General features: G+C 38.9%; 1 long non-coding RNA gene across 1 annotated transcript; it reads left to right on the forward strand.

Moving 5' to 3' along the window:
- The first annotated feature begins 115 nt into the window (after positions 1 to 115).
- On the forward strand, positions 116 to 16,622 carry LOC131394827 (uncharacterized). The gene is made up of 3 exons (XR_009216238.1): positions 116 to 310; positions 14,004 to 14,330; positions 14,982 to 16,622. It is a non-coding gene; the product is annotated as an uncharacterized LOC131394827 (long non-coding RNA).
- The last annotated feature ends 744 nt before the right edge of the window (positions 16,623 to 17,366 follow it).

Below are 17,366 nucleotides of genomic sequence, written 5' to 3' on the forward strand. Positions count from 1 at the left end.
GAAAATGTATCCTGGGTGTGTTAATGTATGTTCTTTGTTCCAAAAAGATATAAGACTGTACTGTAAACCCTGCTTCTCCGGAATGCTTTCTAAGGCCTTCCCAGGTTATAATCCTTGCTCTGGCTCAAGATAACTCACCTATTGCTCTTATCTATAGAATGGTTATTGGTTATTTTTTGTTGACATTTCTTGGTATAGTCATGGCAGGATTTCAGAGAAACTCACTGGAGACCACCTGGAATCTACACTGAACGGGCATTCGGGCTCATTGAGCACCGCTCTGGATCACTGCATTCTTCAGGTGACCCTGGTGAGTTCTCCATAAACCCGGACCTCCCTATTTTAAGTCGACAGTCCAGAGTTTATTTGAGCTGTTTCAAACCTTAAGACTAGATGTCTTAAGGGGGTGCCAGTACATACCCTAGGTCAGAGGAACCTAGGGGGGAATTTCCTAGGCTAGGTGAGCCTAGAGGGAAGTTTGGAGTGAGTGGGGCAGGCTGACCTTTTTAATTTGGCTTTAAATTGGAAAGAATTGTGTTTAAAACATCTGAACAAACTGCTTGATAGAGAAATGAGAGACTGAACTTGTTCAGCTCCAAAGAGAAGGGACACCAGCTCCTCCTGGCCAAAAAGGCTTTCTCGGGCAACTGAGAACCTAGCGGGAGTGTCTGAAGTTGAACCTCGAGACGTGCAGCAGTCCCATAGGGAACTCCACTATCATTCACGTTAATTAATTAACAGCTCGTCTGGGGAAGCGCCTATGAGCATTGGTCACCCACACGCTCTGAGCCCCCGTGGTGGTATTAGGCTGCTGGTGGGAAAAACCAAGGCACGTAAGAGAGTGTTTACAACCTTACTTTAGGGAGCAACATTTAAAAGCAGCACACTTCCAACCCACTACACTGTCCTTAGATGTTGTTCAGACTTTATAGCACAACAAAACTAAAAGAAAAGTGGGAAATTGAGCTTCTAAAAGCCCAACCAGTTCCCAAATGGCCAGCATCTCCTCCGAACTCTGGAGACTTGTGCAAATGATAAAAAAAAAAAACAAAAAAGAAGGGGGGGCCTAAGACAGAAAGAAAAAAATGGAAAAAGAAGCTTTTGCAGATGCAAACTGTTAAAATTTTTAAAACAGAGACTATAAAATCTTTGTTGCATCTGTCTGTTTTTTCTGTGTCTGTGTCAGTAAATAGTTTAAAATTGGCTGTTTGGGGACTGAGTCTCTTCTCAGTGATCATAGCAAACTTTCTTTAGAAATTACCTTGTTTGTTGCTGCCACCTTGGGAAAAGCCCCATAAAACAGAGATAACTGTAAACAGCTGGCATGATAACCCAGCACAATTTAAAGTTACAGTGGCCACTTTGGGCTCCTTTTGAGCTTCCAAACCGAGAAACAAAGAAATCTTTAAAGAGTCAAAGTCTCCACCAGTGGGAGCTCACCTCTCGTTTCTGGGCCTGATCACCTCAGTGACCCCAAGTGAGGTGCCCTCTCGCAGTGGTTCAAGCTTCTGTTAATCTGTTTGGGCACCTGGAGTAATATCAGGTTGGCCCGTGGGTCAGTGCTTTGACTGACAAGACTGCAGCTTCTGGTTTCAGAGAGTCCAACTTCCACCCCTGGGAGCTCGCCTCCGGTTTTTGGGCAACTGGAGTGACTCCAGGTTGGCCCTGGGTCATTTGACTGAAATCTGGAACCCTGTTTTGTCTCCCGTCAAGAACCTGTCGAGCATTTTAGGGGCCTACTGAGACAGTTATGGGACAAGAGTTCTGTAATTTGTTCTGTAAACTGTCCTGCTGGGGTTGTGTGCCCCAGGACAGGAACTGTTGTTTGTGTGACCCTTATCTTGATAATCCTTGGGAAGAGGCCATGAGGGGAAGACCTGATCACCTCTTTCCCTTCTTAGTCTGTCTCATTCATCACCTCCTCTGTTGTCACCAAGTCGGGGTTAAGTTCAGGCTGGACCTGAGAAGAACCTGGACCTTCTGTAAAACTTGAAAACATTTTCCCAAGGACCTAACTCTCAACCCTGGCGTTGGGAGCCCTGGCCCCCAGCCCGCTCCAGGCTTTTGCCTCTTCGCTCCCTGGCTTGCCTTGTGCTGGCTCAGGGCCTAAGTGCCCGGGCTGAATGGGACTTGACTAAATCTTATAGCTAAATTGATGCCCACAGTGGGGCTCTGCACCCTTCTCCGCCCCTGTCAGTGGGACACTGGCTGTACTGCATGGGGAATGTCCCAAGCATCCCTGGAGACTCACTCCTCAGGTGCATTTTAACTAACTGGGAACACTTTCCATTGGATGGGTTATACCCCAGAAAATCCATCTGGGGGAAAACTTGAGTAGTTTCTCTGTTCCTTTATGATGTAGTTGGATAGGTAGATCAACCTATAACATCATTTCAGCTACAACCCAATTTCTGAGAAATTAAGAGCAATTGTCCTTAAAAAAAAAAAAAAAAATCCTTGCAAGACTGGAAATGCAGCTCTAGAGGCAGTTCAAATTCCACCCAGTTCCTTTATCTCAAAAAGAATTATCATCTCATGTCTCTGGGAGCTGTTAACTGGCGCATCACTAATTCCTAGGACTGAAGAAAAAAAGTAAAAAGGCCAGAAAAACGGCCATAAGAGCACCTTTGCCAAAAATCTGGCATCTCGAGTGTCTTCTCCACAAATATTAGTACAAAGGCTTAAAACAAAATTTGGATTTGTAACTAGGGAGGTTTGTATTACTGTACCTGATTCATGGCAGCAATTTAAAATAGGTGTGGAGATTCTATGTATGTGTGTCTATATGTATGTTACATATATGTGATATTTTACCTCCAGATGGTATGGTCAAAATTAAGAGCTCTATTTAATTGGCTTAAAGTAAGTGCTTACATAAATTCTAAATGTAATAGAAATTAATCCGAAAGTCTTTCAAATTAACATAATATAAATTAATCTCTGGTAAATGAAAACTGATTTAAGTTTGATTTGATTGACAATTGTTGGAAACAAATGATTTAGATAGATAAAGATCAGTAAGATTTTTTGGGTACAATAATTATGTTTTATGGGCTATATACTTGAAAGAACAGCTTCCAAATTCTTTTTAGTAACTTAAAACTTTAGAGTTTCTGCTAAATTAAGTTAAATGATAAAAGTTCATTGAGTATCTGGGTCATTTTCTTTCTTTCTTTTTTTTTTTTTGGTGAGGAAGATCAGCCCTGTGCTAACATCTGCCAATCCTCCTCTTTTTTTTTTTTTGCTGAGATAGACTGGCCCTGGGCTAACATCCGTGCCCATCTTCCTCCACTTTATATGGGACACCGTCACAGCATGGCTTGCCAAGCGGTGCATCGGTGCGCACCCGGGATCCAAACTGGCAAACCCTGGGCCACCACAGCGGAGCGTGCGCACTTAACTGTTTGCGCCACTGGGCCGGCCTCTGAGTCATTTTCAAATAAGAGAAAATGCTGAAACATTATTGCTAAACATATATAAGTTAATCTACTTTTGGCTTATCACAGAAACTAAAAGGTGTTTTGGGTCTATTAGTAAACATGTCATGTGTTTTATTAAAATAGTATACTATGAAGTAGCATGTTTCTAGAAATTATGAAAAGTGTTTAGAATGCTGATATAAAAGACAGTTTATAATTGCTTACTTAGTTTTTACTTAAAAATTAAGGTTTCTAAGGGTTAAAAATTAATATGTAATTAAAGCTACAAAAAAATTAATAAGGGAAACATCTTTGTATTGAAGGAAAGTAAGATGTATGTTTTCAGTAAAGAAGGTAAACAAAATGGAAAATTTTTTTGTTTGATTAAGAAAGATAAATTTGTCCTAAAGTACTAGAAAGGAAAAAGAAAGGCATGGGACAAATTCTGAATGTAAAAAGAAAGTTATAGAAGGTTTGTTGAAGAGGAACTCTGAGGAAAGAGTTTTGTAATTTCATTTATTTATTTATTTTTTTCCCCCAAAGCCCCAGTAGATAGTTGTATGTCATAGCTGGACATCCTTCTAGTTACTGTATGTGGGACGAGGCCTCAGCATGGCCAGAGAAGCGGTGTGTTGGTGTGCCCCCGGGGTCCGAACCCTGGGCGGAACCCTGGGCAGCCAGCAGCGGAGCGTGCGCACTTAACTGCTAAGCCACGGGGCCGGCCCATGAGGAAAGAGTTTTGCACATGGTCAAGTTGGCTAAGATTGAAATGAATCTAATTAAGTAAATGTTTTTTTTGTTTTTTTTTTAATTTTTTTTTTTGTTTATTGCAGTAACATTGGTTTATAACATTGTATAAATTTCAGACGCACATCATTATACACCCACCTCTGCATAGACCTCATCAAGTTCACCACCCAGACACCAACCACAACCCATCACCACACACATGTGCCGAACTATTTAAGTAAATAAGTTTTAATGTCAAAAGTAAGCTGGTGCAGGCGCCGGCCTGGTGGTGCAGCGGTTAAGCGCACGCGCTCCGCTGCAGTGGCCTGGAGTTCGCGAGTTGGGATCCCGGGCGTGCACCAACGCACCGCTTGCTAAGCCAAGCTGTGGCGACGTCCCATGTAGAGTAGAGGAGGATGGGCATGGATGTTAGCCCAGGGCTCGTCCTCCTCACAAAAAAAAAAAAAAAAAAGTAAGCTGGTGCAAAATTAAAATTTGGTTTTTTCTCTCTCTAAAAGGATAGTGTTCTTGAACTTGATAAAGAGGTTATAAAAGGTTTTCCTTTACCTTTGAGTAAGTCTACCTAAAAGACAGAAAAACTGTGTTTTGTTAAAATAATTTCCTTTGTTCAAAAAGACTGAGGTCTCTTTTAAGATTTTTTGACTGTTTTAACTCTCTGTTTGCCCTTGACTGTTTCTGCTGTCACTTTGAATGGATAACTAAGCATTGTTTCACTGCGACGAGATCAGCAGCCCCTTCATCTTGTCTAACCAAATGTTTTAAAAACTTTTTGAAATTTTTGACAAGCTCCCCAAAATTCATAACCTAAATAAAGTCTTTCTTTTGACTTTTTTCTTTGAGAATTTTCAAGGGGCCCTGAGACTTCTCAAAGAAATTTATTCTCTCTATTTCCTATAAAGAGGGAGATACTAAACTAATTAGGCTTGTTTGTATGCTAAATTGCCTGGGAAGCATTGTCAAGTAAATGATAAAACTTCTTAGGTTATATTGAATAGGTAAATATTATTTACTATGTTAACCCTGCTACCTTGCTTCCAACATCACAAGAGGAAAAGACCATGACTGCATTCTATTTAATTTGGTTTACAGATGGGTCTTACTTAAATGATAAGCAAGACATTATCAAGTGTCTGTGCTGTCCAGCCTCAAGAATGCCTGCTACTGTGTATTAACTCTGCTAACCCAGTAAAAGACTTCCTTCTACAGGCTCAAGAAATCGCCACGGAAGAAGAGAAACAGATGTGGTAGTCAAAAGGGGGAATTTTTTTTTTTTTTTGTGAGGAAGATCAGCCCTGAGCTAACATCTGTGCTAATCCTCCTCTTTTTGCTGAGGAAGACTGGCTCTGAGCTAACATCTATTGCCAATTCTCCTCCTTTTTTTTTTTTCCCCCCAAAGCCCCAGTAGATAGTTGTATGTCACAGTTGCACATCCTTCTAGTTGCTGTATGTGGGACGCGGCCTCAGCATGGCCGGAGAAGCGGTGCGTCGGTGCGCGCCCGGGATCCGAACCCGCACCGCTGGTAGCAGAGCACAGGCACTTAACCGCTAAGCCACGGGGTGGCCCCAAAAGGGAGAATTTTTGAGACCCCTTCACAGATGTGGTTTCGGCCCAATAAGAAACCCATAGTACCTATTGGAGCACAATTGCCACTGCTCTAGGATATACACCAATTAACCCACTGGCACCTGAAAAGGTAATTTTGTGGGGAAAGCAATACTTTTGAAAACTTGCTCCCACAGCAGCCCATACAGACTATACTTGTTGTGTTATATGCCCAAAATATAGTCTAGGGAAACTATTTCATGAGTCACAAGGCCACTTTCCCCTTCCTAAGGTACCCTCTGAGGTATGGCAATTGGACTTTGTCCAAATATCACCATCCTAAGAATATAAATGTATCTTGAAATGATCTGTGTGTTCTCACATTGGGTCGAGGCCTTTCCTTGCAGAAGAGCGATGGCTTTAGACAAATTATTATTGGAGAGAATAATTCCTGTTTGGGGAATTCCTACTGAGTTACATAGGGACCGGGGAACTCATTTCACCAGAAGTATAATTAAATCTATTTGTAATATTTGGCCAATAATGCAGCATTTCCACTGTGCTTACCATCCCCAATCCTCAGGACTGATGGAAATTACTAACAGCACAATCAAAATTCAATTGGCAAAGCATTCAGAAGCATTTAATCTCTCATGGCCAAAAGCTCTTCTGCTAGTGCTCCTCCATCTTTGATCTACACCCTTTGATAAACATCAGCTGTCTCCTTTCAAGATAATAACTGGATTTAGAGGAAGAAATGTATGAGCCAATTTTGCTTAAAGGAAATATCTTAATTATTGTTAAGGTCTCATTGAGACACTTAAAAAAAGAAAAAATGATGAGAGGTTGGTAGCCAATTTTTTCACAGAGAGCTCCCAGACCTTAAGAATCATGGACCTGGAGACTTTGTTTATCAGAAGAGGCATCAAATAAAAGACTCTTTGCAGCCCTGTTGGAAAGGACCATACCAATTGGTACTTTTAACCAATTCATATGCTGCAGAATCAAAAGGCATAGACTCATGGATTCACATTTTTCGTTTTAAAAAGAGGCTTTTCCACCTAAGTGGATTTCAGTTCCTATTTCTGATACCCGACTTCAACTGAACAATGCAAATATCTCCAAACCAGGATGAGAAGAAGACAGCAGCTGTTGTAGACAGCTGTCCCAAGACCCTGGACCAGGCCGGTATTCCCAATGGTAAATCTCCTCATTTAAATCTTTGTTATGCTTAAACTGTATACCTATTTTAAATTGTTCCATTTAAGGCTTTCAGAATATTATCATACTTAAAGAAAGTGATTGATTTGGAACAGACTGGTCTTGAAGGCCAGGCATTTATCAGGTGGCTCCTAATGGAACTCAATGGTTATGTGGAACAAATCTCTGCTCTGGCTACTGCCTGGATGGCTAAAACACTGCACCCTGAGCTCTCTTTGGATTCAGGGAAGGATTCACTGAGCTAACGTGTGTTGCCAATCTCTCTCTCTTTAAGGCCAGATGGGCTCATTCAGTGTTCCACTGGTATGACCACTGAGCAGCCACCTATATTTGTTCCTTCTTTGGAGCTAGAGGATGTCATATCCCATACGGAAGCCCTTACCAATTGTCAAGCAGGAATAGCCTTTTTAAACACTAAATTGTCTTTAATGAGGAAGGCTGTCCTTCAAAATAGAATGGCCTTAGATATTGTTACAGTATCCCAAGGTGGGATATATATATCATTCAAATGGAATGACATGTTTTTATACCTGATGAATCTTCTAATGCGTCATCTCTGAATGCCTTGAGCGATCCTATACCTGACCTTGATTTGTTTAGTTGGCTCCCTTCTGGTATTGGCTTCCATTTGCAACTCAATTGCAATTCCTATTTCTATTACTCCTTGGAATTCTTGTATTAGTCATAATATTCAAACTGACTGCTGTTTTCTTTACTCAGTGTTGTAAGACTGGCTTGCTAGCTAAAGTAGCAATTTCTCAGCAATGTGAGATGGTCGATCGATCTTACAACCCTGGACAAATCTCCTTTTCTTATTAAAGCTATGCCTAAGAATTCATTTTTAAGCTAATCATTTCAAGTATTGGATTACCTGTCCTATAATTGTTATAAACAATGTACTATAGGAAGTCATGCAGAAGCACATGTGCAATGTTTTTGCGATAATCTAAAAATAATTGACAAATTACCTAACCTAGGAAACACTTCCCCTGTTAATATATACCTCTATGCTTGTCCGCTATATCTGACTATTTCCCCCCAATGTGGATAACCAGGCAAATCGATGAAATAAAAGCCTGGCACAGAGGGATGTGATGGACCCAGGGCAGACAGCAACCACCCTGGCACCAAGGGACAATATTTTGATCAGCAATGCTTTCTATAGAAAGATTATTGATCAAAAGGGGAAAATGACAAGAGATTTTCACATATTGAGGTATATGGGGTAACTATTCAGGTTCCAAACTGATTTGGCTTGAACTAAAAAGCCTGATTTATGGCCTATCAAACATACATTGTACATCTGCTTAACAATTAAAGTAAAGAATACACTTTCTTAAGATAAGAATGCATACTTCCCCTCCTATGCCCTATTGGTAACGCCCAGATTAGTCTCTTTACTGACATCATGGCCACGTTGACCTGCTAATTTGCAACTGAATACCTTTGGAAATTTTGAGGAAAATGTATCCTGGGTGTGTTTAAAGTATGTTCTTTGTTCTAAAAAGATATAAGACTGTAGTGTAAACCATGCTTTTCCAGAATTCTTTCTAAGGCCTTCCTAGATTATAATCCCTGCTCTGGCTCAAGTAAACTCACCTCATTTCTCTTATCTATAGAATGGTTATTGGTTATTTTGCATCAACAATGGGTTAAAGAGGAGAAGGGTCATGTTCTCTATCATTGTCCCACTGGTGAGGCTGGACCAGAGAAGCAAATATTTCATGACTGATTATTATTTTTGTATTAACATTTTTCTTTACCTTGCCAAATCACAAAATTATTACAATTAGGGTGACATCTATTTTTCCCAAGATGGCTCTCTTGTTCTGATGTAATTATTATGGACTCTCCATTTTACTCTCAAAAATGCCGTGGTTTGGGCAATAAATTATACAGTCACTCTAGTTATAATAAATATATATCAAAGCTAGTCTCTCCTTCTTTATGTTCTTCCACTCTTCTTTCTCTACCTTTCTTATTTTCAGAGAATTTGAAGCATCTTTGTAAACAAATATGACACAATAACATGAAAAAGTAAATATATTGAGTTCAAAAGACCATAAAGATACAAAATAAAATAAAGCCAGAATAAAGCCAACACACACAGTGAATAACACAAGGTTCTGTGTGGTTTGTGCATCTAAGCTATAAAGATGCTTTTAGCTTCAAAACCAGCAACAGGATTTATAGGACTAGCGAAATGCAAACATGCCAATAGCTCAGTGCAAAGATCAACAGAAAGTATTTGAAGAACTGAAGCCAGGTAATCTAAATGAAAATGTTTTGACAGTCAGATTTTATCAGTTTTCTCATTGGATGCCTGCTGTAAATCATGCATGATACTAAAGAGTTGGGGTGATCAAGGCCAAGTTCTAGACCTCAGGAAACTTATATTCTATTAGGAGAAACAGATAACTAACAAGTAAACATTCAATAATTTTGTTTCATTCAACTATAAAGGAAACAAAACTGGTGTTAGTTTTAGATAGAGGTGTCAGGAGGCAAAATTTGTTGGATCCAAGAATAAAATATAAAATATGGGGAAGATAAGATGGCGTCAAGATCTTTTAAACAAACTAATACTCTCTCTGAGAATTAAACACTCAGTTAATAATTGAGCAATCTGCAATTTAAAACTGTATTGATTAGACTTATATGTTTAACTTTATTTATTTATTTTTTCCCCTAAGGCCCCAGTAGATAGTTATATGTCATAGCTGCACATCCTTCTAGTTGCTGTATGTGGGACGCGCCTCAGCATGGCCGGAGAAGCGGTGTGTCGGTGCGCGCCTGGGATCCCAACCCGGCCGCCAGCAGCGGAGCGCATGCACTTAACCGCTAAGCCACGGGGCCGGCCCTACACTTACATGTTTATAATGAACACCTAAAAAGTGATTCTGATTCTGCACTTTGATTTTATGTTTTTATTCACTTTTATATTTAATATCAACTTGATACTGGCTCAATACAAGGTTGATATAAGGGAAGCCATATTGTAGGAAAGAAACCATATTGTAACTTTGGATGACCTCTGACTAACTCTGGACTTTATGGCCCCTCCCAGCTGGTATAAATTGATAACCTTTTTCTTTTGAGTTCCTTAGGAAGGTGATGATTCCCAGACAGAGAGTCTATGCTGATAGCCATCATCAATGACAAATGAAAGATCAGGGTATAGGGTGTTGCTCCAGTCTCTGAGGCATATCAAGTAAAACAAAAGACTGCCAGGAACTAAGACCAGATGGATGCCCCCACCCTGAGACCAGATGCCTCCACCCAGTAATCAGATGGATGCCCCACCCTGGGACCAGATGCCTCCTCCACTTGCAGACCATCCCTCTATATAACTGGCCTGTAGTCTTTGTTCTATAAGATGGTCTTTAGAGACATTAGTTGGCTATCTTCCCCCTTGCTATCAAGCTGTAATAAACTGCTCTTTCTTTTCCACCATCTTGCCTCTTGACAATTGGCTTTTTTATCTCATAGCCAGCAGATCGTGCCCTTTGTGCACAAACTCAAGAAAGCTATATTTTTATTGAGGTCAAATTAATAGACGTTTAAACTGGAAAACTGAAATGTCTGAGGAAAGACATTACCGCGTGACATCCAACAAAAATATTTAATGTACATCCTTCCAAATTTTTTTCTGCGTGACTAATTACTTACATTTAGCACAACTGGGCTATTACCCATGTGCTTTGTGCTAAAAAAATATAAACTTTTTTATTTTTCTGATTTATTATTATTGTAGTTTTAATAGATAAAACTATATATCATGACTTTAGTGATTGTGTACTGCTATATCATTGTATGGATTGCATGGATGTAGTATCTGATTTAAAGTGTTCTATTTATTATTATTTAGGTTAAGAGCTACTTTAAGGTTTTGTAATTTAGTAGCTGTGCTTTACTATTTAGTATGAAGAATTTTATGACTTTACTGTATTGTGTTTAAAATGCCATAAGAGATTATTACAAGCAGAAAACTCTACCAAGTCATCGGCCAGTATATTTGGAAATGAAATTTCTGACTATTTGCAAGGAAGGAAATTAAGCATTAGAATTTTTGGGGGCTAAAAATTTTTGACTCAGATTTTAGTCTAGACATATTTAAGAATTATGCATACTAATTAAGCTAATAGCCAGAAACAAATTTTATTATACCTTGTTTACTAGATATGCACATAAAACGCCAATGGATTTGACTTTTTAATGTTTGTTGATAGTGTGAATAATGGTTCATTTAATTCTAGAGATTACAAAAAGGGACAATTATTCAAATTCTAAGATATGCTTTAAGTTGAATCATATATTTGTTATATGTATTAAATGCATTTCATGTTATTTTATCTCTTTATCTTTTTAAATTATAGTAGCTAATGGCTATACAAAATATAACAAGGTGAGCCCAGACAATGGCACCTAAACTTTTTTTGATAGCTGGAAAGACTGCCTTTTGGGGAAATTACAGACAGATTCTGTCTCCTGGGATAGAGGTAGTGCTTTGTCTTTCAGGCGAATGCTCCTTTATTCCAGGAAAGATCCCAGTGGTAGTCCCTTTAGTAGGAGTTATTACTTCCTCATTGTTCCTGGGGAATCATAGTACAGTGAAATAGCCCAAAGCAGATGTTTCAGACCAGGAGACTAGTGTTAAATCAGTGCAAGGACAGCTCGTATCCTGAAATGATCATTTTTCTCCTGGGCGATAATCTTAGCCATGTATTTTTCTCACAGTCTGTCAGGGAGCATCTTCCCTCCAGCTCAGACAGGAGGAAAGATTGTAAGCAGAAACAGGACTGAATTTGGAATACATCAGCATACAGTGTGGACTGGACTGTTTGTGCTACATTAATGTCATCACATATGTATATTATGTTAATTCATATATGTATGTATATATACAAAATAAGCCAAACTTAGATAAATGTATTGCCAAATACTTTGCCCATCTTCACCGGCCCAAAGGACTAGACTCTTCCCTGTGGTGGGGGTGGAAGTACCCACCTGAAGGGAATGGATCCATTTTCACTGTCAAGAAACCCAGGGAGGATTTAAGAGTGGGATAGGGAATGAGCAAGGCCTTGGTCTTGGGAGGTGAGAATTTGCTTTCCTCTTGGAGAATAGGAGGTAGCTGGGCCCAGACAGTGAGGTGAGAAAATGCCTGGAGCATTCAGTGAGGGTTGGACTGGCTTCTCCTTTGTGGAGCATGGCCAAGAGCGAGGCAGAGACCTTGCCTCCAAAGACTTTGTTAATAAATAAACTGGGGCATATTAAAAATTTTGAGTGTCTTTGAGTAAAAATAGATTGAAATCAGGCAGTACCAAACCAGAAGTGGTTAGGAGTGCTCTATCAGCAGGAGCTGGAGGAGAGACTTTTAGAGAAAACGCCGAAGCAAAGCAAGGAAATGATTGATTGGCTACAGCGGAAAGCCTAGTTGGCTATTGGTGATTGGCTGTCCTTAGCTTTCAGTTTCATAACCTTGAGGCATTTACAGGCTTAGGTTTTGGTTTGCTTACAGAGGCCACCATGGCATTAGAGCCACCTCAGTCTAACGGCCTCCTTGTTTAATTAATTTAACAGACTCTAAGGCAAGTTGGAAGATGCCCTTGAAGTTATGCTTCAGTTTTAACTTAACACTTTAACAAATCCTAGATGTTAAAAGTCACAGGCTATTCTCAGTTGTACTGTGGGAAATATGAGCACACAGTTTCTTCCCCATACCAAGGCATCACCCATAGAAGGATAGCCGTGGACTATCCTGGATTTATACATGAGGCAATAGCCTGGAAAACTTAAAAAGCTAGGAGGATGCTTAGGACTAATTTCTATTAGTTGGATAGTAGGGTTTAGTGGTAGTGCTACAGTAATTAAAGTATAAATAAGTATCACCTTATTTTATAATCATAGAATGGCCATGTACATAAGGGTTATAAGTGTTCTAATAATGTCCTTTCACACCACTTATTTAAAATTCTCACAAAAAAAACTCTAACTAGGGAAGTTATTTAAATTGGTGCCCCCATTTTTACAAACAAGAAAACGGGGACTTGGAAAATTGAAATTACTTGCCAGATAGACCATAAGCAAATGACATAAAGAGCCCTCAAACTCATGAATTTTGGGCAATAAATTCCATATTTGTTCTACAATAAAACAGCCATCTTCATATCCTACCTAGGTCTCTGTATATTTTCTTGTAGTTTTATTAAAATAGCCTACATATTTCTTAATTTTCATCATTCATTTACTCACCAGAATTTATTGTGCATGACCTGAGTGACAGCTCTCCCACTATCTTCTAGCTCCTTCATCCATGGGACCCAGGACTCAGTTCCTATTCAAACTTCCCTCCCCAAAGAAATGCAGAGGCTTCAAGCCTGTACGTCAAGTCAAAGACTTTTCTTAACATTCTCACACAGGAGTAAAAAGAGGGAGCCGATAAGGCACATTTCATAATAAATGACTCGGAAGTTCTTATTTGTCCTTTTGGATCCTCCATCCATCCTCCAGCCCATTTCATTTTCCCATCAAAGACTCAACCCAATACCCTTTTCCTCTTTCCAGAGTTTCCCTTTGGAAGGCAACTCCTCTCCCTGTAACAAAATCCCACTTCTTAAAAGCTTGAAAGTCAGGCAAGGGAGGTCTCTGAAGTCTCAGTTTGAACCCTAAAGCAAGCTTACTAAATCATCTCCTTCACAAAGAGCAAAGAAAAGCTCTCTCTTCAAGGGGTCTTCTCCTCAACAGTTAAGAGAGTGAAGTGTTCTTCCTTCATGTGAGTGGGAATTATCTCCCTGTGAGAAAATAACCATTACTTATGGTGAAGGGAGAAAACAAGAAGGGAGGTGACATGAGGAGGGAGTTCTTTTGTGTCTGGAAGGTGAGTTCTGCAGCACTTCCTCAGAGACGGGCCTTTGTCTTAGTCTGCTGGAGCTGCTATAACGAAATGCCATAGGCTGTGTGGCTTAAACAACAAACATTTGTTTCTTATAGGTCTGGAAGTTGAGAAGTCCAGGATCAAGGTGCAGGCAGATTCAGTGCCTGGTGAAAGCTATCTTTCTTGTTTGCAGAAACAAGATGGCCACCTTCCTGTTGTGTCCTTACATGGAAGAGAGAGAGAGAGCAAACTGCTGTTTCTTCTTATAAAGACACTAATCTCATCATGAAAAGAATCACCATGAATCACCCTCAAGACCAGATCTAAACCTAATTACAACACAAAGGCCCTACCTTCTAATACCATCACATTGGGGGTTAGGATTTCAACATATGTATTGGAGACAAACATTCAGTCCATAACAGCGTTTAACTCCAACCATCCATCATAACTCTCCACAGAAGGTCCATGTAGACAAGGAGAGACCAAAGAAGGAAGAGGGGAGAAGAAGATTTCTGAGGTAATCAATCAAAACCACCCATAATCCTACCATACAAAGATGACTAACTGTAACAATTTTGATGCAAACTTTCTTTTTTGGAGGGGAGTGGGGTGGGGCGCAGAGATTTAAATAAAAAGAAAGAAATCTGTTCCTCTGAAGGCTAATTGTGGTGACAGGATCAGGAATCAAGTTAGAAAGCCATAAGAGAAAGGTCATTGGACAGCTTCCTTCCTGAAGATTCTCCAGCTAGAGTTCCTCTTTGTAACATTCTCAAGTAAGGGGCAGAGCCAGGTTTTATGAAGCCTAAAATTTATAATCTGGGCCTTCTTCATAAAAAAAAAAAAGTAAAATTATGCATACAAAATCAGATACAAGGCAAACATTGTTTAGAAAGAGAAAAATCACAATGTATTACATATTTTGAAAAGCTGACAAATACCGTAAACATCACAAAATGCAAACGAGATGCATACTTTTACCAATAAGTGCCTCACACACTTCTATAATACTTTTTCCTACATTTTTTGCTTGCATACTCTTTGAGTGCCTTCTCACACGAAACAGTGTTATAACATTGTCTATAAAGAAAATAGGAAGATAATTCAATCTTCTAGCATAGTTGATAGAAATTTTTTATTATTAATAATAATTTAGAAAAATCTCTTTCAGGGCCGGCCCTGTGGCTTAGCGGTTAAGTGCGCGCGCTCTGCTACTGGCGGCCCGGGTTCGGATCCTGGGTGCACATGGACATGCCGCTTCTCCGGCCGTGCTGAGGCCGCGTCCCACATACAGCAACTAGAAGGATGTGCAACTACAACATACTACTATCTACTGGGGCTTTGGGGAAAAAAAAAAAAGGAGGAGGATTGGCAATAGATGTTAGCTCAGAGCTGGGCTTCCGCAGCAAAAAGAGGAGGATTAGCATGGATGTTAGCTCAGGGCTGATCTTCCTCACAAAAAAAAAAAAAAAAGAAAGAAAGAAAATTTCTTTCAGATTCACAGATCACCACTCATGCTATCATATAAAGTTTTAGAATTCTTTCCTTTCTAAGCTATAAGGTTTGGACAAATTTCCACAGCCTAGCATTTTAGTATGTATATTTCAAGACCAATTTTTTTTTCCATTTCTATACTTCTAGTGTCAGATGCTGTTGGACATGTTTATAGAGTAATATGCCTCTGACTCAGGTGCTAACATCCTGTGACATGACACCAGCTGAACTGACATGATGGATGATAGAAAGCCATTCCTACACAGAGACAGCTAGCAATGACATAACTATCCATGCCAGAGACTGAACCACATATCTATGTCATATTAAACTCAATCTCAGTGTATCCCCAACTCAACTTCCTTTTAGACAGATCTCAAAAATTCCTGCAGTCACTGCAACCCTACTTACCATGAGGAAAGTATAAAGAAGGCAAAGAAAGTGAAGACAGCATAATCTCAACTGACTTCACATAAAATACTTTACTTTTGTAGATGTTACAAAAGCATATGGTCACACGCAGTGCCACAGCCCCTTGCAAGGCCTTGGAAGTAAATGGCCAGTGATAGTAAAAGGCCTAAGTATGTGCTTCATTAGCTTCCTGGTAAATCCACCTCTGCCTGGAGAGTTGCATTTTGTTTTAGCAAAAGCTTGTCTCCTGAAATTCCCCTCTCACTCAAAGCTGATAACTCCTCATAGACACAGACAGAGCTGTGTAGCACAAAGCGTCCACATAGCTTCATGAATATTTGTTCAGCTAAGTAGATAGGTCTCTTTCCACACAAAAGATTATTTCAGTATATTGGACTACTATGTTTAATAATGGATTTCAATTATGATCAAATGTTTATATTGAGGGCAAACAATAATAACAATAATAAACAGTTAATTCACCTATAATAATGTTTCCTTATGTTTATACGGTATTTTTAACTTTTCAATGTACATTTCCATAAAGATCTACGGCTATTAACTAGATTCCCTGTCACTAGAAAAAATCCCGATAATACATGTAAATACGGATTAGTAAAAAGACCCATCATCTCACTTATTTACATAGAACGCATTTACCTACAGTACGATGATTTAATGTGTAAGCAGACACAGCAGGAACTGCAACTCCTCCCCCATGTAAATATGTGTCATTCTGTATATACAAACTACCTCTGTAATAAAATGAAGATTACATAAATGGGATTAAAAACCGTAGTACACGATTTTATCCTGATAAATATGTCATTTAAGCAATTTCAAGTATCATTTTGAGACATAAAAATTAGTAATCTCTTTTACTACAACACAGATTTAGTTATTTTATGACCCAGTTACTAATGATAAAAGTTAAAGTAATATTCTTGTGTTACTTATAGAAGAAAAACAGTACAATAATTAATTATAAAAATATCTGTATTTTGGTGACGGATTGTGACCAAAAAAAAAAAAGTGGTAAGAAAATGTGTATCTTGGCCTGTCTTTATTCTAAAAATTATTATAATTAGAAAATTTTCTTTCAAATGAAATGTACGAGAAAAATGAAAATGAAAATTCTTATAAACAAAGACACACAAAATAAGCATTCTAATTTTTGTTTAAGTAACAGTTCATCTCAATAGATCCATAGTGTTAGTTAACCAGAAAAAAACAGTAAGAATACCACTTTAAGGAGGAGCAATAAATCAGCTGTGTCATACTGCTTGTTGAACACGAGAAACGTTCTGAAGCTAAGTTCACAATAGTGAACGTGATTGTGTCTGGATGATTTCCTGTGAGAAAATTGATTTGAGAAGGTATTCCATTGAAACCAGTCTTGGTATTCACAACTGATGCCTTTTTGAAAGTAAAGCCTTCTTTTTAATACACCAAAGAGAATGCTATAATCACATCTCATTCAAGTAACACTAAATTAATTAGTCTTACAAACTTATTTGAAATTAAAATTAAACTTGAAAATAAGTGAATGCTCTTCTGACCAAAGGAGTTGAGGATTGACCCACCACTGAACTTGATTTGGCTCAAATTTTCACTGAACTTGATTTATCTTAATTTTTATAAAGATAAATCT

The sequence above is a fragment of the Diceros bicornis genome, chromosome 3 (genome assembly GCF_020826845.1).
Source record: "Diceros bicornis minor isolate mBicDic1 chromosome 3, mDicBic1.mat.cur, whole genome shotgun sequence".
Taxonomy (NCBI): Eukaryota; Metazoa; Chordata; class Mammalia; order Perissodactyla; family Rhinocerotidae; genus Diceros; species Diceros bicornis.